The sequence below is a fragment of the Sminthopsis crassicaudata genome, chromosome 2 (genome assembly GCF_048593235.1).
Source record: "Sminthopsis crassicaudata isolate SCR6 chromosome 2, ASM4859323v1, whole genome shotgun sequence".
NCBI classification, from domain to species: Eukaryota; Metazoa; Chordata; class Mammalia; order Dasyuromorphia; family Dasyuridae; genus Sminthopsis; species Sminthopsis crassicaudata.
The window spans coordinates 518,388,743-518,413,531 of record NC_133618.1 but is presented as its reverse complement, the minus strand read 5'-3'; the positions used below and the strand labels follow the sequence as shown (position 1 = coordinate 518,413,531).

Genomic DNA, 24,789 nt, shown 5'->3' with positions numbered 1-24,789 from the left:
TTATTTGTGATTTTTCTCTAGCCTTCCTTCTATGCTCTCCATTGCATTAAAAAAATGATGATAGTAACTATCTTTTCTTTTTTCCTTTTTTTCTTCTTTTCCTTTTTAGCTATCTTGTCTCTATCCTTCCTCTTTTTCCCACCCACTTCTCATTGTAAAGAGAAAAGGAAGTCCTAACAATTATGCATGGCTAAAAAACCCAAAAATTTTTACATTAGTAATGTCTGACTTTATTTGGCATTGTGAATCAATCTCCTCTCTGTGAAGAGATAGGCAAAATGCATCGTGATCAGCCCATTAGAATTTTAGTTGATTATTGCATTACTTAGTTTTCAAGTCTCTCAAATTTGATAAGCCTGCAGCAAAACACAGGGCTCATAATTCTAAGGCAGCTATAGAGAAATTAACATTTCCTCATCAAAAAGAAAGAAGACAAATGATAGGCATTTTAAACATATTTTTAGAAATTGCATAAATTATTTTGGAACAAGCAGACATCATTTTGCTAAGAAATAATAAAAGATGAAAAAATTTAGGTACTCTTCATCAGAACAGTCAATTGTAACTGAAAGTATTTTGTTTTTAGATGGAGCCTATGAAATGACTAAGAGACAAGACTGAAATCAAAAAGGCCTTTCATGGGTAACATCCACAAGAATTCAACCATCAATCTCTTGTTCAAGAAGCATCAAACAAATAGCTTATTTATGTGGAGGTATTGATAGAAAAAGAGGGGCTTAGGAGTCTTTGTCACTAGATATAACAGAAAGGCTATCTTTAAGGAACCTGGACTTAGTCATCAATGCAGGTACTGTGAGGAAATAGTAGAAACTGATTCTTCAGATTGCAAAATTTTTGCATTTACTGAATACCTAGTAAGATAAGACCTGGTCGCTAAAATTACACATTCATATAGTTCACACTGTCTCCCATAAATTAACAAATTACAAATCCCTGTAATAAAGATACATATCTCAAAAATTTACAAAATTTAACAAATAAAGTATTCTGAAATCTGAGCATTAGTACAAACAGATTGAAAGCTAATCTATAATTACTAAGATATGGCATTTATCCATACAAATCTTTAAACAATATTTTAATAAATGCTGTAATACCAAATCTCCTTTTTTTCTTGGAAAAATTTTTTATTATAGGAAAAGTGAGATAACTAGACATAGTTTAGATGATTCCAATTTTATTGGCAACATTTAGTATCACAGTCTGGAGCAAGTCAGACATTGGCCTTGTTCTCTCCATCAGGCCAAATCAATTTATTGACCTTAGCCACATCAGTGTCATACAGCTTTTTTACTATTTGCTTGATCTGATGTTTGTTTTCCTTGACATCCACATGAAAATAAGGGTGGTGTTGTCCTCAATCTTCTTTACAGCAGACTCATTGGTAAAGGAAAACTTCATAATGGCATAGTGATCAAGATTATTTCTCTAAGGCACACTTTTTTAATAATACATTTTTATTTTCAAAATATATGCAAAGATAGTTTTCAGCATTCACCCTTGTAAAACCTTATGCTTCAAATTTTTCTCCCTCCCTTTTGTCCACCTCTCCCCTAGATGACAAGTAATCTGTGTTAAACATACAATTCTTCTATACATATTTCCACAATTATTATGTGTTACAAGAAAAAATCAATCAAAAAAGAAAAAATGAGAAAGAAAACAAAATAAAAGCAAACAACAAAAAAAAGATGAAAATACTCTGCTGTGATCCACATTCAGTTCCCACAGTCTTCTTTCTGGATGCCAATGGCTCTGTCCATCAAAAGTCTATTGGGCTTGGCCTGAATTACCTCATTGTTGAAAAGATCCATGTCCATCAGAATTGATCATATGAGATCATATAATCTTGTTTTGTATACAATGTCTCTTGGTTTTATCACTTTGCTTAACATCAGTTCACATTAAGTCTCTTTTGGCCTTTCTGAAATCATTTTGCTGATTGTTTCTTATAAAATAGTAATGTTCCATAACATTCATATACTATAACTTATTCAGCCATTCACCAATTGATGGGCATCCAATCATTTTTCAATTCTTTGTCCCCACAAAAAGAGTTGTTACAAACATTTTTGTACATGTGAAACTTTTCCTTCCTTTATGATCTCTTTGGAATACAGTTCCAGTAGAAACACTGCTGGATCAAAGAGCATGCACAATTTGATAGCCCTTTGGGTATAGTTCCAAATTGCTCTCCAGAATAGCTGGATCAGTTCACAACTCAACCAACAATGTATTAGTGTTCCAGTTTTCCCACATCCCTTCCAATATTTATCATTTCTCTAATCAGTAGTATTTAGAGTATTTTTTCATATAATTAGAAATGTTTTTAATTTCTTCATCTGAAAATTGCTTGTTCATATCCTTTGACCATTTGTTATTTGGAGAATGATTTGTATTCTTACAAATTTGAGTCAATTCTCTATATATTTAATGAGGTCGTTATCAGAACTCTTGGATGGAAAATTTTCCCACAGTTTTCTGCTTCCCTTCTAATCTTGGCTGCATTTATTTTGTTTGTACAAAACCTTTTAAATTTAATATAATAAACATTATCCATTTTGTATTTTATAATGCTTTCTAGTTCTCCTTTGGCCATAAATTCCTTCCTTCTTCACAGATTTGAGAGGTAGACTATCCCTTGTTCTCCTGATTTGCTTTTGAGTGTCACCCTTTATGTTTACATCATGAACCCATTTGACTTTATCTTGGTATAGGATGTTAGGTGTTGGTCAATGCCTAGTTTCTGTTATACTATTTTCTAATTTTCTTAAGAGGCACATTTCCAAGGGTATTTGGATTGTCTTTGAAGTCTTAGTGTCTTGGATCACTGGAAGGTGGAAGACATTCAGGTCTTCTTTTTGTGACTAAAGACACATTTTCAATATCATCTTCTTGGATTTTAAGGCCTTGGATTTGACTTTTGACTTTGGCTGGATAGGAAAGGAAGGGGAAAATTGTTTCTTTCTTTGCCTTCAGAGGAAAAAGTCTTCCACTGTTTTCTCACAGGCTTATCCCAAATACTTATAATCCCAAATACATGTAGCTTTCCAAGCTACATGTGGATATATTTACCAAAAACATCCAAGTCATGGTGAAAATAGGATGAAGTGTGTGTGTGTGTGTGTGTGTGTGTGTGTGTGTGTGTGTGTAGGTGGGCTGGATGTATACATCATCCTTATCATCCTGTCTGCTACTGAGGTTGACCTTAAGAAGATGCATTTTCATCTTGTCACACATTTAGACACAAAAATTATAAAATTAAAACACATAGTTATTTTATCTGCTTGTGCAATAGTAAATAGAAGAGTAACTATATAAAATCATAATAGTGGTGCAGCTAGACTAGTTCCATTATAGAGCATATGCTTGGAATCAGGAAGACTCCATGAGTTTAAATCTGATCTTAGGCACTTAATAGCTATAATAAGTCACTTAACCCCATTTGCCTCAATTTCCTCATCTGTAAAATGAACTGAAGAAGAAAATGGTAAACTACTCCAATATTTTTGTCAAGAAATCCCAAAATGGGGTTATAAAGAGTCACATATGACTGAAAAATGACTCAACAGTAGCAAAAAAAAAAAAATAGCAAAACAGTGACAGACTATTTTTATCCCAATTGCATTAAAATATTATAAGAATGAAATGAATAAGAATTATTGATATTGTTATTTATTATGAGCCCTTGAATGAGTCAGATCCACATGAATTCAACTAGCAGCATGCCTATTAAAAAAAGTGTCAAACAAAAGGATGTCAAATGAGTTTGTCTATGGAAATGGAAGGGTTTATGATGACAATTCAAGAGCTGGTCAGGATCACCAGAAATTATAGAAAAGTTAGCTTAAAGTTAATGGGTATTATTTAATTAGTATACAAATTACATGATTAAATGACAGAAGCTATGTAAAATCATAGATGACTGCAAAAAAATAACATTGAATACCAATGGTACAATTGATAAGTAGAATTATGCATTAGAAATTTGTTATCTTTTTTTTGGACTAACAAATCAAAATACTTATACTAAAACTACAAATATCAAAATATTCAGAATTGGAACTGTCATCATGGACTGGATCATTGCCCACAATGCCTAAATATGACACTGGTTCATAAAAACTAAAAAATAGCATTTTTAAATGGGAATTGCTCTATAATCTCATAATTGCTCATAATCTCCAAAGGTTTATGAAATTAAATGCTTTCAAAATACAGGGATGTGACAGAATAAATCAAAGTCATATGGGAACAGGATAAAGTCAATATTATTCCTCTCATCCTATTGGAATTGTATTATGTACTCTATTCTTCAACTTATTAGCTTACCCTAATACTTATTTACTTACCAAAAGCAGTGATTTTTTTTCACCTGTACAACACTCCAAGAGAACACAAAAGAAAAAAGAAAAATAGTAGCAGGATAGCAATTTATCACAGGATGCTTTCTACTTGAACTCCATAAAGGAAAAAAATGAATAAAATAATAACATTACTATAGCACATAAAAATTTACAAAGCAATTTCCCTATAAAAACCCTTGCTTGATTCCCTATGTGATGCAGATGAGGAAACTGAGATTCAGAGAAATTAAGCAACATGTCGAAACTGGGACTATAATTTACAGCAAGGCATTTGGGGCTTGATTTAGTTAGCAACTAAGAGCCTCCCATGACTTGTGAATTGGAAAAGTGCCATGGTTAGAGCTGAGCAAGGAGATTAGTTTGACAGCAGTGTGAATGTGCCTGGTTTCAGAAAGAGACTCCTAGGAGGAGGGGGGCTACCAGCTGCACCAAGCTGAGCCAGCACAGGGGATGTGGTGACGTCTCTAGTGCGGATTATGCTGATTGGCAACCAACAGGTGGCTCAGGCTGCCTAACCCTGGGACAGGTGTGAAGGATATCCTATCCCCAAAACAGTCCAATAGTGCATGGGGTGGGGAGGAGAAGGGGGCCATAAATAAGAAGGGGCCGTAGAATTTAGGCCACCAGCTGACTGTAGTTAATCAGGCAGGTTGAGCACAATCTTCTATTAAGAGTTCAACTCAGGGCAAGGAAAGACGAATAGGAATGGTGGAGATCTCAGAAATGGAAGTGTTGGAGTGGGAAGAAAGAGTAGAGACTTACATTGAGAGAACCTAGGGACAGGGGTACCAGACAAGTAAGGCAGACCAGTGTTCCTATTAAGACAGTTAGAAGGAGATTTAATATTTGTGGTACTTGGATACTCCTATTAGTTTAAATAGGGTTTGTGGTCCACTATGACCCCCACAACTGCTAAAGAGCTAGATTTCCTTGGTCTTACAGTCACACAATTTTTTTACATAAATGTAGTAATTTGTACTTATGGGATCAATTCCTTATCCACAAATTCTACTTAAACATAGGCTTATGTATTCAGATCTGGAAGGCATCTTATAGCTAACTGAGTCTAATTCTATCATTTTATAACTTAAGAAACTGATGCCCAGATTTTTACATTTGGAGTCAGGAAGACCTGAAATCAAAACTAGTCTCAGATGTTTACTAGCTCTATGACCTTGGGCAGGTCACTTTGCCTGGGTTTCCTCAATTGTAAAATGGGGATAATAAAAACGCCTACCTTTTACAATTTTTGTGACGATCAAATGAAATAATATTTGTAAAGCATTTAGTGTGCCTGGAAAATAATAGGCATGATATAAAGGCTAGTTACTATTATTGTTGTTGATATTACCTAGAGAAATCAAGTGTCTTATCAGTTAAGTAAATAGCAAAGCTCTTCATTGCAAAAAAGTATATTTATATACACTTCTCCAGGTGATAGCTTTAACGGAAAAGGCATTGAAAAGAGACAGTGTATTATAATACAAAAACAAGTTGTATTCAGTTGGGTCTGACTCTTCATGACTCCATTTTAAAAAAGGTGATTTTCTTGGTAAAGAGGGGTTTGCCCTTTCCTTCTTGAGTTCATTTTACAGATGAGGAAACTGAGGCAATCAGGATAAAATGACTTGCCCAGGATCACCCAGCAAAGTGTCTGACATTGGATTTGGATTCAGGAAGAGGAATCTTCTTGATTCTAGATGTGGGGCTCTATCTCCTGTCTCAAAATGAGAATCACTGGGTTGAAGTTCCATCTGTGCTAGTTATGTCCATATCTAGTTCTTCAAATGCTGATTCTAACATTCATATGACTTTGGGTCAGTTATTTCATCCTCCAAGCCTCAGTTTTCTTCTCTGTAAAGGATGAGTTGGAATAGATGAGAGAAATTTCAGAACGAGATCCTTGCTGTCTGCACACTGACTTAGAAAATCACAAATTAACATTATCTATGTAGTCTGCTATTATATTTTTATTTTTTTAAACATTTCCCAATTACACTGTTCTTTTGGGGACTCTGGATTAAATTGAAGTTTGTCACCTCTGAATTAAATTATCTCTAGACCCCTAGTTCAAGTCTATAAATACTCTGATGATTCTCTGTTAAAAATGCAGGGTTGGAGTAAATGTCCTCTAAGGCTCCTTCTTCCTCTAAATCTTTGGTCCTTAAGTCATGGAATATTTGTTCAAAGACAAAATAAAGCAAGAAAAGTCTCAGCTTTCTGACCATATCTACTCTGTACTTGATCGAATAAAGTTATATCTCCTTTGTTTAAAAAAACAGTCAAATGAGAAAAATTTGTAAAAGCAACAGAAAGTAGGGCAAGAACAGCAGGGATGTTTTCATATTCAGACTTCAAATGGAGAATGACAAAATAGCAAATAAATAAGTAAAATCTCACTCTATAGAATCTTTTAAAAAAGAGTCTTCATCTCCTACTTCAACATCTTAGCCTACTTTTCTGAGGTCAAATAATCTACATCTACTAATATTTTTGGCATTGTCTCTTTTAAGCCCTAGGATCTAAATTTAAATAGTTGTATTCAGTAGGCTTAGCATTGATATTTTTGTCTGTAAGAGGAGAATAATTCAGTGACTGGATTGTAAGAAAGAATAAGCTGGGACCCCCTCAGCAGTCATACAAAAAGCCTATAAGCTTTTCCACTCAGGTTTCTTTTTCCTTCATGAAGGCAAAATTCCAAATTCATTTTCTTGAGGTCCTAAGAAAAAGGCCCAACACTGTGGCAAATTAAAATACAGTTAATTATTCAATATACTCTGAGTCTGTCTTCCACTGAGAATGTAAGGGTGAAGGATGGTTTAACAATCCAGAGCTGACCCCAGGGCTTCAGCCACTGAATGTTCTCACTTCAGGACAATCTTTAATAAGCCAACTCTAAATCTGCCCTCCATTCCTTGCTTTGTGGCCCTGCTGAATCTGTTGTGGTAGACCCCAGTGGGTGGTTTTATACTTGCTTTATTTGGTTGCAAAGTGGAAAGATGCCTCATGATTTGCATTGTTCCCACTTATTAAAAACAAAACAAAACCCCCCTATCTTTCTATTGAAAAGAAGTTTTGCTTGTATCTAGCACAGCTGTATTGGATCATAGCCTTCCTTCCATCCTGGTAGCATTCAGGCCAGACTATGACAAGTTTTATTTTTAACATGACTAGAAGCCATATTTTATAGTCATTATTAGAACACCAAAAGTCTAGCCCTAAAATAGACAAGATAAAAAGTTTGACAACTGTACAGCCTGCAGGAAGGCACTATAAAGAATATACTTTAATTTTTCTTTTTGTTAATACACATATTCAACTTTGATATTTGGAAGGATTTGTGATCTCATGCATGTAGGCAATGTGGACATTTCTACTACAGCGCAGTTCCCAAGCCAGAACAATGGAGTGGGAATTAGAGAACCTCAATTCAAATCCTAGCTCTTCCACTATCTATATAAACCTGAATGACTCATTTAACATCTCTGGGCCTCTGTTATCTCTTATGCAAAATGAGGTTAAAAAATGGGGCCTTCTAGCTTTTAATCTAATTTTATGATAAGAATGGAGAAACATTTATCCGTTATCAAACAAAAGAAAGCATTTATTAAATAGGTGCTGTATGCCAGGAACTTTTCTTGGATCTGTAAATACAAAGACATAAGCAAAACTGTCTCTGCTTTCAAGAAGCATACATTCTAATTTTGTGGACAACATGTTTAGATAGGTGTATACAAACATATACAAAGCAGATAAAAAGGCTACTTTAGAAAAGGAAAACACTAGCAGCTACTGTATTGGAATGCTGTTCTCATACAAAAGATGAGATAAAAGTAATCTTTTTGTAAAAAATTATTTTATTATTACAAACTTAATAATCAACAAATACAAGCATTCCAATATCAAAGAACAAAAAGAAAGATAGTATAGGAAGGCATAAACTTGTTTCATAAGGTATTTAAATAAACTTTATATTAATTTAATATGAGACAAAATTGTCTTGTTAATTTGTTTCTCTTCTGAATTTAATTTTGACTTAATGAGGTTTTTAAATATTTCATTACTGATTCTTTTTCTCTTCCTCCCTTTCTTATTTTCTCAGATGCATAGCATCCAAATTCTTGAAAGTTAAAAGAATGACAGGAGAAAATAGCAAAATTATGTTAGTGTTATTAGTTAGTTCTTATAACTAGGTAATCTAACCATAAAATAAATTAAAAAAGAAATTAAGGTGATCAACAGAATTTTAGGAAAGTTAGATATGATGGACCTCTATAAAAAAGTGAATGGGAATAAAAGGAATATGTTCTTTTCTCAGTGATATAAGGCACCTAACACAAAAAATTGATCTTATATCAGGTCATAAAAATCTCACAAGGAAATGTAGAAAAACAGAAATATTAAATGCACCCTTTTCAAATAATAATGCAATAAAAGATGTAGTCGATAAAAAGCTATGGGCATATCTATTAAATTGAAACTGAATAATGCAATCCAAAAGAATGGGTGGATCAAAGAACAAATCATATAAATAATCAATAATTTCATTAAATAGAATAGAGACAACATTTCAAAATTTGTGGGATGCAGCCAAAGGAGTACTTAGGGAAAAATCATTATCTCTAACTATATGCATCAGTAAAAGAGACAAAGAGCAGATAAATAAATTGGGCAAGCAGCTAATATAAAAAAATTGAAAAGGAACAAATTAAAAATCTTAAATTAAATACCAAAATGCAAATCCAGAAAATCAAAGGAGATATTAATAAAATTAAAAGTTAAAAACCTAAAACATTGGTTTTTGAATACTTATTAAGTAATACTTATTAATAGAACTAGGAAGTGGTGTTATGGGGAAAATAGAATAAATGATTGAATAATTTGATTTTCAAAAAAAGAAAGAAGAAAATCAAATTACTAATATCAAAAAAAAATGAGAGTAAATGCACTTCCAATGAAGATAAAATTAAAGTAATTATAAGGAATTACTTTGCCTGATTATGTGCCATTATCATTGACAATCAAAGGGAACTAGATGGATATTTACAAATATATAAATTGCCTATATTAATAGAAAAAATAGAATACTTTTATTAATCCTCTCTTAGAAAAAGAATTTGAAGAAGCTATCAATGAGCTCCTTAAGAGCTGACTCAGGAATAATTGGATTTAAAAGTGATTTCTAGCAAATATCTAAGAAACAATTAATCCTAGTACCATATAAATTATTTGAAAAACAGGTAAAGACTCCTACCAAATATTTTTCATGACACAAATAAGATTTAATACCTAAACCAAAGGAAGAAAAGTCAGAAAGAAAACTAGACCAATTTCCATAATGAATGTCAATACAAACATTTTAAATAAACTACTGGCAAGATGATTACATTAATATATCATGAAAATGATACACTATGACCCATTAGAATTTATAATAGGGCTGCAGTGCTGTTTCAGTATTAGGAAAACTATCAGCCTAATCGACCATATCAATAACAAAAACCATTATCATATGATTATATCAATAGATGCAGAAAAAAGCTTTTGACAAAATATATCCCAATCCTATTAAAGACACAAGAAGGCATAGGAATCAATGGAGTCATTCTTAAAATGATAAGTAATATCTACCTAAAAGCAAGAGCAAGTATTATTGGTGATGGGGGTAAATGATACCTTCCCAATAAGACTAAGGGTGAAACAAAGATATTCATTATCAGCACTATTATTCAACATTACATTAAAATGCTAATTATAGCAATGAGAAAATAAAAAATGAATTAAAGGAATAAAAATAGACAATGAGAAAAAAAAAGTTATCACTCCTTGCATATGAGAGGATAATATACTTAGAGAACCCTAGGATGTCAACTAAAAAAAAAAAAAGTAGTTCAAGCAATCAATGTCAGCAAAATTATAGGATGTAAAATAAATCCATATACATCATCAACATTCCTATATACTACCTCTTCTCATGAAGAAATAGAGAAAGAAATTCCTATCAGGAATACTGCAAAGAGTATAAAATACCTGGAAGACAACCTGCCAAGGCTAACATAGGGATTATATGGACACAATTATAAAATATTCTTTAACAAAGACAGATCAAAACAATTAGAGAAATATTGTTTGTGGGCAAGCTAAAACACTATAATTAAAAATGACAATTCTGCCTAAGTTAATTTATTTCTTCAGTATATTACCCATCAAACTATCAAATAATTATTTCATAGACCTAGAAAAAATAATAACAAAATTCATCTGGAATATCAAAAGTAAAAAATATCAAGGGAAACTGAAAAAAATGTGAAAGAAGATGGTTTAGCAATTATAGATTTCAAACTATATTACAAAGCAATAATCATCTAAACAAACAGGTACTGACTAAGAAATAGAATGGCATATTAGTGGAATAGATTAGGTACACAATATACAGCATTAAATGGCCACAGTAATCCAGTGTTTGATAAAACCCAAAGATCCATGCATTGAGGGTAAAAATTCAACATTTGACAAAAATTGCTGGAAGAACTAAAAAAACAGCTTGGCAGAAACTAGGCAGAGAGCAATGTATCACACCATTTACCAAGTCAAAAAAGATAAATGACTTTAACATAAAGGGTGATATCATAAGTAAATTAAGAGAGCATGAAAAAATTTGCTTGTCAGATTTGTGAATGAGGCATGACCAAACAAAATATACAAATGATCACAGGAAGTTGAATTAATAGTTTTGATTACATGAAATTGAATAACTTATTCACAAACAAAACTAATGCAGCCAAAATTAGAAGTAAAAGAAGGAAACTCCTTGCTCTCAGTTTTGTGAAATATAAGACAAGGAATTTGGACTAAATGACCTTTAAGATACTTTCTACAGCCTGATTTATTAGTATATATTATCTATTACTTAATCTCCTTATTGCCATGGAAGAGTTTGGGAGACAGAGAAGGAAGCTCCCCAGTCTACTGGAGAACAGATAGCTTTGGAATTAAGAGTAAATTTACTCTGTTTAAATTTTTTGCTTGACAGTTTGGAACTATGTCCAAATGGTTATAAAACTGTGCATATCTTTTGATCCAACAGTAGAGATACTGTCAATATCCCAAAGAGATAATAAATGAGTGCAGAAATGTACATATACATGTACAAATATGTTTTAGCCAGCCCTTTTGTAGTGGCAAAGAACTGGAAAATGAGTGGATGCCCAGCAGTTGGGGGATGGTTGAATATGTTATGAAACATGAATGGAATGGAATATAATTGTTTTATAAGAAATTATAAGCAGACTGGTTTCAGAAAAACTTGGAAAGAATTGTATTAATTGATGCTAAGGGAAGTGAGTAGGACCAGAACATTTTACACAGTAACAACAAGATTATGTGAGGATCAATTTTAATAGACTTAGCTCTTTTTCAATAATGATTCAAGGCAATTCCAATGGACTTGTGATGGAAAGTATCATTCATATCTAGAGAGAGAACTATGGAGACTGTGGATGAAAGCATAATATTTTTACCTTTTTTGTTGTTGTTTGCTTGCTTGTTTTTTTTTTTCCTTTTTCATTTTTTTTCTCTTTTCTTCTGATTTTTCTGCACAACATGACAAATATGGAAATACATTTAAAGGAATTACATATTTAACCTATATCAGATTGCTTGCTGTCTTAAGGAGAGAGGAACTAAAAAAGGGAGGGAGAAAAATTTGGAACACAAAGTTACATAAAAATGAATGTTGAAAACCATCTTACATGTATTTGGAAAAAATAGAATACTATTGGAACAAAAAAAACAACAAAAATTAAAAATAAAATTTTTGCTTGAGAAACAAAATCTAATCTTATTCCACTAACTAAGAATTAATAGTATGGACTTTACTTTTACAACCATGGAATATTTAAAATATATTGAAACTATGTCTGTCAATTTTATTCCATATCATCTCTGTGCTTTAGGATCTATTTCCCACCATCCAATTAGTTAGAGTAATATTAGCTAGCATGTATGTCATGAGTTACATATTGTTAAATAATTATACTCACCTACATATTTATATGACATTTGTATTTCTGAATGAAAAAAAAGTGAATTGGTTACATAGCAAGAGCTATGAAATAATCAGTGGAGAGCCCATGGTTCTATTGGTATCTTCAAGATATCAGGAAGAATTGAAAAATGCCCTAAGCATAATCAGTGGAGTCTCTCCAGTGAATTTATAGGACAATGTAAACCAGCCATCCCAGTTGGATGAGTCTGGATAGATTGTGTTCTAAATTATCCGAAGGAATACCCATATCAGAGAGATTAAAAATTAGGGAATCCTATCTTAATGCAAAGAAACTTTATATTATATATGACTTTTCTTTCAACAACCCTATGTGACAAGTAGAATCCCTATTATTATTTCCACTATTAAATATCAGAAAACTGGTCCAAAAAAAGGTTATTATTAGCAACAACAATAACATCACCAATAATAATAATAATAATTAATAATGAAGTACATTTATATTTTACTGAATTTGTATATTTTCATTGCAAGATTCTTTCCTCATGAGAATCCTAAAAAATGGGGAGTGTGTTATTGTCCCATTTTTATAGGTGAAGAAGGAGACTAAGAAGAGTGAAAGAAACTTCAAATAAATCAATCAATCAACATTTATTAAGCACCTACTGTGTGCCAGGCACTGTACTTAGCTGTGTTACTTAATAGTTTGTAAACAAAGTCAAAATCTCCAAATCCTCCTCCTGGCCTGCTCTTTCCACTACACAATCTGCCCAGCATCTCACTACTGGGAAGTCACAGACACAAGACTTTAGACCTGATTTTCTGACACAAAGGTCAACATTCTTTTCACTATGTAACACTTTCATGCTCTCCTGTGTTTGTCCTGAACAAGCCTCCATCCCCGACTTCCTGGAGAAAGAACTCAGCCAGGGCTAGTCCTGCCAATGATGTTCCTTGGCCCATGGTCTCTGACTTTCCAGGGCTGCCTGTGTAAACTCAGCAAGCACTGCAGTTTCAGGGAAGGCTGAGCCTAACCACAGTTTTCCCCACTGAATATTTTCATATCTTGAGATTTGTAAACCTCATTCAGAACCGTTTTGCCAGAATGGGCAGCCATAGGGAAAATGACTTAAAGGAGATGTGAAAGATGGACTAACCCATAAACAGAAATATTGCTATTATTAATATCTTGCATTTATAGAATGCCTTTCTCTCCTTTTTTTTCCCAAGGAGCTCAAAGCCTTTCACATATATTATCTCATTTCTTCTCACAATTTGCTAGGGAGGTACTGTAATAGGCAATCTTCAGGAAAAGCATTGTTTATTGAAGTGCATTTGGGCTGAACCAGAGCTCAACCAAGTTATCATCTTCTGATAGGAATGGGATAATGAATCATGCTCCAGGGGGCACCCAATTCCCCTGATACATCTTCCCAAATGCCACAGAGATAATCTGGCCCTGCTGGTTGCTACCCTATACTGCTGAGTGGGCATCTGTCCCTCACCCCCTTCCTCCTTCCTTTCCAGCCCCAAGCTTGGCCAAGGCTGCAAACCTCAGGAATGCTGCCAAGCATTTGGGGCCCCTTGGGGCTACTTCAAGGATTGAGATAAGGAATGGAGGAAAATGTGTAAGGAGTCTTCTTTCAGTCCTAGTCTGGCCCTAAAGAGGCTCCTTGGGTGAGAAGATTAACTGTACTAGCCCCACAAGCTCTTTTCCCTTCTTTTTCCATGACCCACCCCAAAACCATTTTGGGAAAGTTCTCAGGATAGAGTCGAGATTATCCCATAACAATATTTTACTCCCATCTCTAACTCTGGGAAAGTCTTTAGTATAGAGAGTAAGAAAACTATTAAACATTTTTAAAATACTTGAAAGTAAATAAATCAATATACTGTATACTTATATATATACATATGTGTATATGTATATGGGAGTGCATATATATATATGTGCGTGAATACATAATGTGTATATATATAATATATATATATACATATATATGTGTGTGTGTGTGTGTATATATATATATATATATATATATATATATATATATATATATATATATATATATGTTTGTAGGTATGTATTCTGTCAATTGAGAGGCAGTAAAGTATAGTGGCTACAAAGCTGATCGCTGAGTCAAGGAGACCATATACAAGAGGCACCCTAGCAGGTACTAATCCTAGGCCAGTCACTTAAAACCTTTAAGAAACATAGGCCCCTGTAAATTGCAGAGAAGGCACTGATTGCCAGTTTTACTTGAGAAATGAAATTATAGGTTCAATCCCTATTCCTACCTCTATCATTTGAACTTTATCATCATCCTGTGAAGAGTTATCATAAGTATCAGTGTTTCTTGTTTGAGAGATAAAGAAATTATCTGATATTGGAGATATTAATGGACTTGGCTATGTCCCATAGCTAGTAAGTGAAAATCCAATCCTCTTTCCACTGTGTCTCCTTTGCTGGGAGTGTAAATTATCCTTCCCCTCACGCTCATGATTTGAATGCTTGGTACAGACCAAGTCTCAGAAGTCTCTTTGAGGGTTCAGGGTTGCTACGTGATATAGTGGATAGAGTATAGAGCATGGACTCAGGAAGACTTGAGTTCAAATATGCCTTCAGACACTCATTAATTCTTACTAACTGACCCCGGACAAGGAGCTTATCTCTCTGCCTCAGTTTCCTCAATAATAAATGGGAAAAATAGTACTTCCCTCAGTGGATCAAATAAGTTAACAATATATATACTGTTGTGCTTGACTCATAGTAGAATTAATAAATACTAGCTCCCTTCCCTCCTCATATGGCATATTTATTTACCACCCAGGGTTTATGACTGTCTTGTTCCTAAGATCATTAAAATTTATCTAACAATGCTAAAAGCTGCTGGTCAGGTTATAGATAGATAGACAGAAAGTCAGAGATTTAGAGACAGATAGACAGACAATGAATGGCTGGAAAAATACCACATTTTTATAGTCTATTTTACGGTGACTCCAATGGGAAGAATTTCTATCCAGTTTGTCAAACAAATCGCTCTACCAAAAGCTGGTCAGAAATTTTTATTTTATTTAATTTTGACAAATGGACCTGTCGGCACCTTTTAAATCCCATCCTAAAAGTGACTACCAAGAACCATGGTCACAAGACCTGGAAGAGAGCTTAGAGATCAGTTTTCTAACTGATCCTTTCCAGTTCTAAATATATGATGTTATAGATTTAATGAATTGAATTACATTTAAGGAAATTGAGGCTGGAGGAGACTGAGTGATGTCAAGTTTATAGTTCATGGCAGACCCGAGACTAAAAACCAAGTCTCCTGGTGCTGGCCCTTATGCTCTTTTCACTCTCCCATGCTATCCTCTCAATGTGTGGATGGGCAGTTTTGATGTTAGGTGGTGAAGGGAGGGAGCAGAGACAGAGAACCATAGATCAAATTCACTTCTAAACTGCTGGCGGCTCAATAATTAGCATGTGTTCTATTTGCCAGTAGCTAGCTCCAGGTGAGAGGAAGTACCCGGTGGTCCCTTGAAACCAGTAAACTCACATGGATCCCTCCAGCTACAACCTAGGGAAATGGGGACCCACTATAACTATTTAATATTATTATGATGTTCTTTCTTGTTAATTTTTATGGATGGTGCTTAAACCGCAGGTGGCCCGACCAAAGTTTCTTTCTACAGGGCAACAGAAGTGAGAGAAAATCACGGGGAGTTCAAATAGCACTGGGAATAAACAGCCCTACCCTACCAATTACAGTGTTTTCTGTCAGTGTTGACCTTTAAGGAGATAGCCTCAATTATAAAAGGTCAATGCCTCTTTGCTCTGGCACTAGTCAAGAGCAAGGTAATAAAATGTAGCAAACAACACTTCTGAAATTCTTTATTTTGGTATCCAGAAAGAATCTAGGACTCTTGGGCAGCCTTGAAATGCTGTTCTTCCCTAAATGTGAGGTGGTAGGTAGGCTTGCAGACAAAGAAATTAGCATTTATACTTTAAAATGACTGTTTTATTTTTTATTTTTTTAATTCTTTAACAATACTTTGAAAATGGCCTGATACTTCTGACTAAATGACTCAGTTCTTGCCCTCAGTTTCCTCAACTGTCAGTGAGGAGAAGGAGAATTGGACTAGAGGACCTCTGAATTCCTTCTACCTTTGTTTTTCTTCCCTCATCTTTTTCATCTTCTTAGACATTCAACAGTTATCCAATTATATAGATTAAGATTGTGACTGGGGGGAATGATTTAGGATAAAATACAGGGTCCTCAGTTGGATATTTAAAGCCCTCTCTAATGTGAGCTCAACTTACCTTCCCAGGCTCAGTACATTCTACTTCCCTTCATGAACTCAACATTCCAGCTACAGTGACTCATTTGGTGCTCTTCAGTTGTGAATTCCATATATCACATTCCACCTCCCTTATGAGTACCTGAAACACACTCCCTCCTCACTCCTTCAGCCTCTTAGAAACTTGAGCCTTCTTCACACATCTTAGCTCCAGCGCCACCCCCTCTACAAAGCACTTCCTAAGCCCCCACTTGCTACCACAGCATTCTTTCACTTGAAATTATTTTGGAATTATTTACATGCAAATTATGTTTTTACTCCAATAGAATATAAAAACTCCTTGAGACCAACATTATTTCATTTTTTGATTCTGTAAAAAAAAAACATCTCAGGATATAGCTTCCAACACAGGACTTGATGTATGTCAAGTACATTGTAAATTCATGTTGAGTGAATGAATGTAGGTTCCAGTGCCTCTAGACTAGTGACTTAAACAGAGCAGGCTCTTAATGAATACTTATTGGATTGGAAGATTCCTCCAGGACAGAAAGGAACAAAGCAAAAACACATTATATTTAAATAATTTTAAAATAATTTCATTCTTAAATAATTATTCAAATAAATTTTAAAACAAAAACTGGATATTTTTAAAATATACTGCTTTAAGATTTGTAAGACACTTTACATATTTTATCTCATCTAGTAACTTACAACAACCTTGTGAAATAAGTGTTATTATCCCCATTTTATAACTGAGCTTAAGAATCAGGAAGATCAGGAAGTTGAGCACTCACCTAGCTACATTTTTGTTACTTTGCTCATTTTTCACTCAAACACTTTACAAGGAGAAATGTAGGTACAGATATTGCCTCCATGGGCCTGCAGTTCCTGACTTTGTTATTAAACATTTATTAAGCTCTTTCTGTGTGCCAGGCACTGACTTAAGTGCTAGGGAATTCCCATTCTAATGTGGGAGGTAACATGAATATAACTAAGTACATACAAGATATATATATATATTGAGTAGACTGATTGTAATCTTTGAGCAATGGTATTAGCAGATAGAGAATCTAAGAAAGAGCTCCTGAACAAGGTCTACTTTGAAACTTGACAGAAGCCAGGGAAGCTAAGAGGTAGAAATAAGTAAAAAGAGGAACCTAGACATGAGAGACAATCAATGTAAAAGTACCAAGTCTAACGATGGAGTGTAATGTTCAGTGAATAAATAAGCCGGTGAAACTGTTCAGAGAATGGGTGGAGAGAAGTAAAACTTAAGAAAACTGAATGAAAAGGTAGAAAAGGATAGAGTTATGAAGGATTTTAATAGCCAAAAGGATTTTATGTTTGATCCTGAAAATAATAAGGAACAAGTGGAGTTGTTGAGAAAGGGTGTGCCTGATACCGTCAGACCTATGTTTTAGGAAAAGTAATTTGAAAGTGGAGTGGAGAACTGATTGGAATGGGGAGAGATGAAGCAGGGAGGACAATGAAGTGGTTATTGCAAAAGTCCAGTCAAGAGATGATGAGGATCTGTCCTAAAGTGATGGGAGTGTGAGTATAGAGAAGAGAATATAAATGAAAGATGTGGTCAGGGTACAAATTACAGGACTTCACTACAGATTGGATATGTCGAGTGAATGAGAATGAGCAGCTGAATGTGTCACTGAGACTGGAGCGTGGTTCCGTGACAGAAAAATTGGGAAGGCAGCAAGATTTGAGAGAAAGATGAGTCCTATTTTGAACATGTCGAGTTTGAAAGGTTTAGGGAATATTCAGTTTAAGATGTCAAAAAGGAAGTGGGTGATTATTGGCTAGAGCTGGGGATGGAGAGCAGGTTTGCTTATATAGCTGTAGGAATTATTTGAAAAGATAGAATAATTGAAGCCAAGAGGGTAGATGAAGCCATAAAGAGAGGAAATGTTGAAGAAGAGGAAACGTGAGCATGAGGGGTGAGGGGAGAGAACAGCCTCTGTAAGTGGGTATGATTTGGATGAGCATCCAGAAACAGAATTCAAGAAGGACTGGATAAACAAGACAGAGGAGAACCAGGAAAAACAGTGTCAGGAAAACCTAAAAGAGAGACTGTCTAGGAGAAAAGGATGACTGACACCACTGAAGTCTGCAGAGAGATCAACAAGGATGGGAACTGAGAAAAGGTCATCGATTTTGTCACATAGGAGATCACTGGCCACTTTGGAGAAGGAAGTTTCAGTGAGAGTACATTTAAGTGTAATTCTTCTTAGTCAAAGTTTAGTACATTGGCAGCTTGGGGCTAGCACAACCTCGCCCAGGACAGTACCAATCCCGAAATTGGAATTTCTTTTCCCGTGAATCAGGTGATAAGTGAATACACAGCTACTATACAAGATATACACCAATTCCAAGCATCTGGCATCTTGCCAAGCAGATGTGCCTGGGAAGCAGAGGGATTCCTGAATGTGGGCCAATTCCAGAGAAGCCCTGGGATTACTAAGCTAAAGGTACTAAAGAGATGGTTCTGAAGACTTGTTCCCTATTGTGTTTTTACTAGGTTCTGTTATAGTCATCAAACAGGAGAATGGAATCCCTGGATCAATGGTGTCTTGGAAATTTATTCCAATTTTATTTATGATTGCAAGTCAATAGGAGAATTTTCTAGAAAGTGAGATTGTCAGACTTTAGGGGCCCCTTTTCTTTGGGCTTTCCAGGATACTGTCAACCATTGCATTTATGGACTTCCTTTTGCATGCGACTAATATCCATTGTAGAATTTAGACTGGCAAAATCCTTGAAAAAGGTCTCAAAAACTCTCAGAATAGCCAAGAAATAACAGTGATTAATGTTTAATAATAATAACAATATCTTATATACAGAGTGGATGCAGGATCTTGACTTAGAGAAATAAGTAACTGATTTTTGTTTCTAGAGGGGGAAAAAATCCCAGAAAATGTGCTTGGACAGAAGCAACGGTGGGGAACAGACCATAAGGACAGAAATCAGGATAAAGGGGGGCGGGGAACACATTGAATGCCTGGGATATGTGGTGTGTGTGTGTGTATTGGGTGTGGAGAATTGCTGCTGTTGTCTGGTCATTTCAACCATATCTGATTTTTCACAACCTCATTTTGGAGTTTTCTTGGCAAAGATCCTGAAGTCATTAACCATTTCCTTCCCCAGCTCATTTTATGCCAAGAAAACTGAAGCAAATAGGGTTAAGTAACATCCCCAGGGATCACACATGTAGTAAGTGCTGAGGCTGGATTTGAACTCATGAAATACCTGTACTAGGGAGGCCTTTGTTAGGGGAGAAAAGTATATGAAGATAACTGGAGTGTGGATACCTGGTTTAATGCTCCTTGCTAACTAGATGCATACTGAGATATTTCAACCTCCCAGAGGAGTATAAGTGCTGTAGGTGCTCTGTAAATTTCAGCCCCTGGGATGGTTTGCTGTACTAGAATGAATGCTTTTCACATCTGAAAGTGTATAGAGTAAGGTATGGGAGCTGGTCATTGGTGGAGACTAGAGGAAGAAAAAAGAAAGGTGAGAGCAATGGTCAGATGGCATGGGTCAAGGGAGCATCATGATTGGCAGCTAGACGGCACAGGGAGTAGAGACCTGGGTCTGAAGTCAGGAAGACTCATCTTCTTGAACTCAAATCATGGTCTGCTAGACATGTGACCCTGGGCAAGTCATTTCACCCTGTTTGCCTCAGTTTCCTCATCTGTAAAATGATCTGGAGGAGGAAATGGCACAGTACTCCAGTTTCTTTGCCAAGAAAATCCCAAATGGGGAAACAAAGTGTTGGACATGAACAATAAGTATTTTGATTAAAATATAAGCTTCTGGAGAACATGGACTGTTTCACTTTTGTCTTTGTATTTCCAGTGTTTAGCATAGTGCTTGACAAAAAGTAAATCCGTGATAAGTGGTGACTGATTGCAGTAGACCAGCAAAATGATGTTAAAATTTTGGAGAATTCTAGAGAGTTTTTTTTAATGGACAATTCAGGATATAACTAATTCTTTATTGGTCTATTTGTCATACCTGACAGAAGTCAAGGTCTCCCATTGCTTCCAGGGCCATCTCCACTCATGCTGATCTATGATGCGGGTTGTGGTTCTTTTAAGATTCCTTTCTGATTCCCAACCCCCATGGTTGATTCACAAATTCTGGTGGAAAGCACCCTTTTGAATTCCAGTGGGAGATATCCAGGCTCTCCCAGCCCCCATCGGATCTGAGCCAACTTGGGCTAGCCCCCATTCTAATGATCTGCTCAGGTTTCCCAACCCCCACCTAGCAAATTCTAGCCTTTGCTGAAACCCAGCAAGAAACTAACCTGGGACTCCATCCACAGGCCCCTTTAACCAAATCTCTCCTTTTAAAGAGCCAAGCTGGAATCATCTCTTGGCAGCATCATGCTTTGCACCACAGACTCTCTGTCCACTGGAACTTCTGGTGTACTTCTCTCTTTACCTAACACCTTTTACTAACCAGACTTTAACCTTACTCCCAAATCCCACAATAAACCTCTTTTATCAATCTAGGTTTTGGGGCCTGTAAATTCTCTGCGCCATCACTAGACCTCATTTAACTCTATCCTTGCACCGAATCCAAAGGAGTTGCAGGGGAGCTCCATTTGACTTCCTGTACCCCAAATCTGCCACTAGACCTCAATTAAACCTAATTTCATTTAGATGCTCCTTATCTAGATCTCATCAATCTACACTTGGCCACTAGACCCAGATGGCTCTAGAGGGAAAAGTAGGGCAGATGACTTTGCCCAGCCCTCCCTCACTTGAATCCAGCTCACCTGCATGTCACCTCCATGATGTCATGGTTCTCTTCGAGAATGAAGGACAAACAACAACAAACTGAGAGGCTGGTGGATCTGATGAAAATCTTATTCAATCATCAGGAAATTAAAGAAGTGCTAGAGATAGGGGCAGCAGGATGGTGCAGTGGATAGAAATGGATTTGAAATCAGGAGAACCTAAGTTCAAATCTGGTCTGAGACACTTAAAACAACTTACTGTGTGACCCTAGGCAAATCACTTTACCTCAATTGCCTTGTTTGTGTGTGGGAGTACCTGCATGCACAAGAATGTACTCAAGCATTCCTGCTTCTCCATCCCTTTGGATAATAGGAATAAGCAGGCCAAAATAAAGATGCCTGGGATGAGGGATCTGAGATCCTCCAGTAGAATCTTCCCATTTGATACTTTAAGCAACTCTGGGAATTTTTATAATTCTTTAGAGTCTCCATTCAGTTTTGCTCCTTTTAATAAAACTTTTATCTGCTTTACTTTGCTTATGCTTGGGGAATTGATGTCAGCATTACTAGAGAATTCTATACCTTTGTGTGAACTGGGATTATGAGAGTGAGAAAATCCCCCAAAGTATTATTATATTCTGCAGAGGAAGAAATTGAGATTCTGAGAAATTAATGCAGCTTGAAAATAGACAAGCTAGGGCTGTAATACAAGAGTTCTTTCTGTTTTTCTTTCTTTCTGTCTGTCTTTCTTTTTCTTTCTTCCTTCCTTCCTTCCCCCTTCCTTCCTTCCCTTCTTTCTTCCTTCCTTCCCCCTTCCTTCCTTCCCCCTTCCTTCCTTCCCTTCTTTCTTTCTTTCTTTTTCTCTTTCTTCCTTCCTTCCTTCCTTCCTTCCTTCCTTCCTTCCTTCCTTCCTTCCTTCCTTCCTTCCTTCCTTCCTTCCTTCCTTCCTTCCTTCCTTCCTTCCTTTCTTTCTTTCTTTCTTTCTTTCTTTCTTTCTTTCTTTCTTTCTTTCTTTCTTTCTTTCTTTCTCTTTCCTTCTTTCTTTCTTTGTTTCTTTGTTTCTTTCTCCTTTCTTCTTTTGATCCTTTGTCACTTTCTTCCTTTCTTTGTCTCTCTCTCCCCTTCCTTACTTTGTTCTTTCTTTCCTTCCTTCATATTTTCTTTCCTTTCTTCCCTCTCTCCCTCCATCCCTTCTTCTTTATTTCTTCCCTCCTTCCTTCCTTTTTTCTCTGCTTTCCTCCTTCCTTCCTTTATTCCTTTCCTCTCCCTTCCTTCCCTTTTTTCTTTGTTTCTTCCTTCCTTAATTTCTTTTACATATCAGCTGCCTATCATGACTATGATACTATTTTTATATACCACTTGTGTTAGAGTTTTCTAAGCTCATATTGGTCTGATTAGTCAAGAATGAAGGACAACAACCCAGTCAATCAACCACAAAAACTAGTGAGAGTCAGAAGAACATATTAAGCTATAAAATGGGATCAATTTAATTCTGAAATGCTCTAAATACATCACTGGAATTATAATGATGTGGCCGGTATAGCAATAAACATGTGACAAATTCACAATGGCTATTTTCTTTGCCAAAAGGTAGATTTATTGGGAAGAGGTTACAGAAAAAATAAAAGGTAAAATAGGCACCAGGCCTGGCAAATATGAAATGGAGTTGGGAGAGCACATAGTTATCAAGGAAAAGAGGAGTTCCCCAGAGGAAGCTACAGCTAATCAGGAGAAAGGAAATACTCCATGAGATGGGAGTAAGCCATTAACTGACAGATTAGTTCCATAGAAGAATTTAACAGGCTTGCCAGAGTTAGCTAAAGGAGAAAATTAAAAGGAAGGCACTATGAGGGAAGGAAAATGAATACCTTATAGTGGGTTTAATTCTGTAAAGATCTTAGCAATGATCTTCATCATAAGCAGATCTTTTATAGGAGAAACGTAGCTTTGGAGGTTTCTCAGGGAAACTAGGGAAATAAAGGTGGGAACTCAGAAGGAGGGATCAAGGAGGAGGGGAAGTGCTGGGCAGCTCAAAGGATGGATCAAAGAGGAGTCAGATAGAATACTTACTTGTCAAATGAAGTCTCATGCTTGTCTAAAGATATGCTAATCAATATCTCAAAAGATTGTTTAAAGATACCCAGAGATTGGGGGATAGAAAATGGAGGCTGATAAGGAGTTCCTTCCTCACAATCCCCCAATGCAAACAGGATACTCTGGGAACTGGTTATATCTGATAATAGTCATTTTGGCTTTTTCCTGATAAGAGAAGAGATTAAGTTCATATCATTAAGATACCCCAGGATTGTGTTCATGTCAAGGTTATATGATCACAGCCATGCTACATCGGTCAAAAGTCAAGAATCATTTATAATTAGCTTACTATTTTCTAGGAAATATGCTAAGAAGTGGGAATTCCAGGGGGCAGAGCCAAGATGGTGGGAAGGACACACATTTCTTTCTGAGCTCTCCTACTATGCTCACATTACTTATGAAATTCACCCTTTGAAATAATGCTGAACTGGTAGAATCCATGAATATTGGGAGTGCAGCAAATATTCAAAGATTGCCAGAAAAGGTCTGTTTTTTTTCTGGCCTGAGCATAGGAGGAAGCCAGGTGCAGACAGGATGATAGAGCATGGATGTCAGCACAGGCTGAGCAGATCTAAAAGCAGATTGTCTCCAGATGAAGCCTCAAAGTTTGATATAACCTGGTTCTCACAACACAAGGCTCTCCTAGAACAAATTAAAAAGGATCTTCAAAGAGAGCTAGAAGAAAAATGGAATAAGGAAAGGGTTTGGAAAGAGGGACTGGAAGAGGCATATAAAGAATTGAAGATTTGACAAAGTGGAAAAAGAAAACAATTCCCTGAAACGTGAAATGGAAAAGATAAAGAATTCCCAGGAAAACAGAATTTGTGAATAAAAAAAAGAAAATAACTCCTTAAAATTTTTTGTGAAATGGAAAAAAATTCCATAGAATAAAACAACTCATTTAAAAACTCAATTGGACAAATATAAAAAGAAGTTAAAAAAAAAAGTAAATGAAGAAAATAATTCATTAAAAATCAGAAGTGAACAAATGGAAATGAATGACTCAACGAGACATCAAGAATCAGTCAAGCAAAACCAAAAAAATGAAAAAATAGAAAAAATATTAAATATCTACTAAGAAAAATAACAGACCTGGAAAAGAAATCTAGGAGAGATAATCTAAGGATTATTAGACTCCCTGAAAATCATGATGAAAAAAACAGCCTAAATACTATTTTTTAGGAAATCATCAAAGAGAACTACCTAGATGTCATAGAATCAGAAAGTAAAATAGCTATTAAAAGAATTTATTG

At 35.5% G+C, this 24,789-nt stretch overlaps 1 pseudogene; it reads right to left on the bottom strand.

Moving 5' to 3' along the window:
- Positions 1–1,182: 1,182 nt before the first annotated feature.
- On the bottom strand, positions 1,183–20,754 carry LOC141552960 (large ribosomal subunit protein uL23 pseudogene; annotated as a pseudogene).
- Between the last annotated feature and the right edge of the window lie 4,035 nt (positions 20,755–24,789).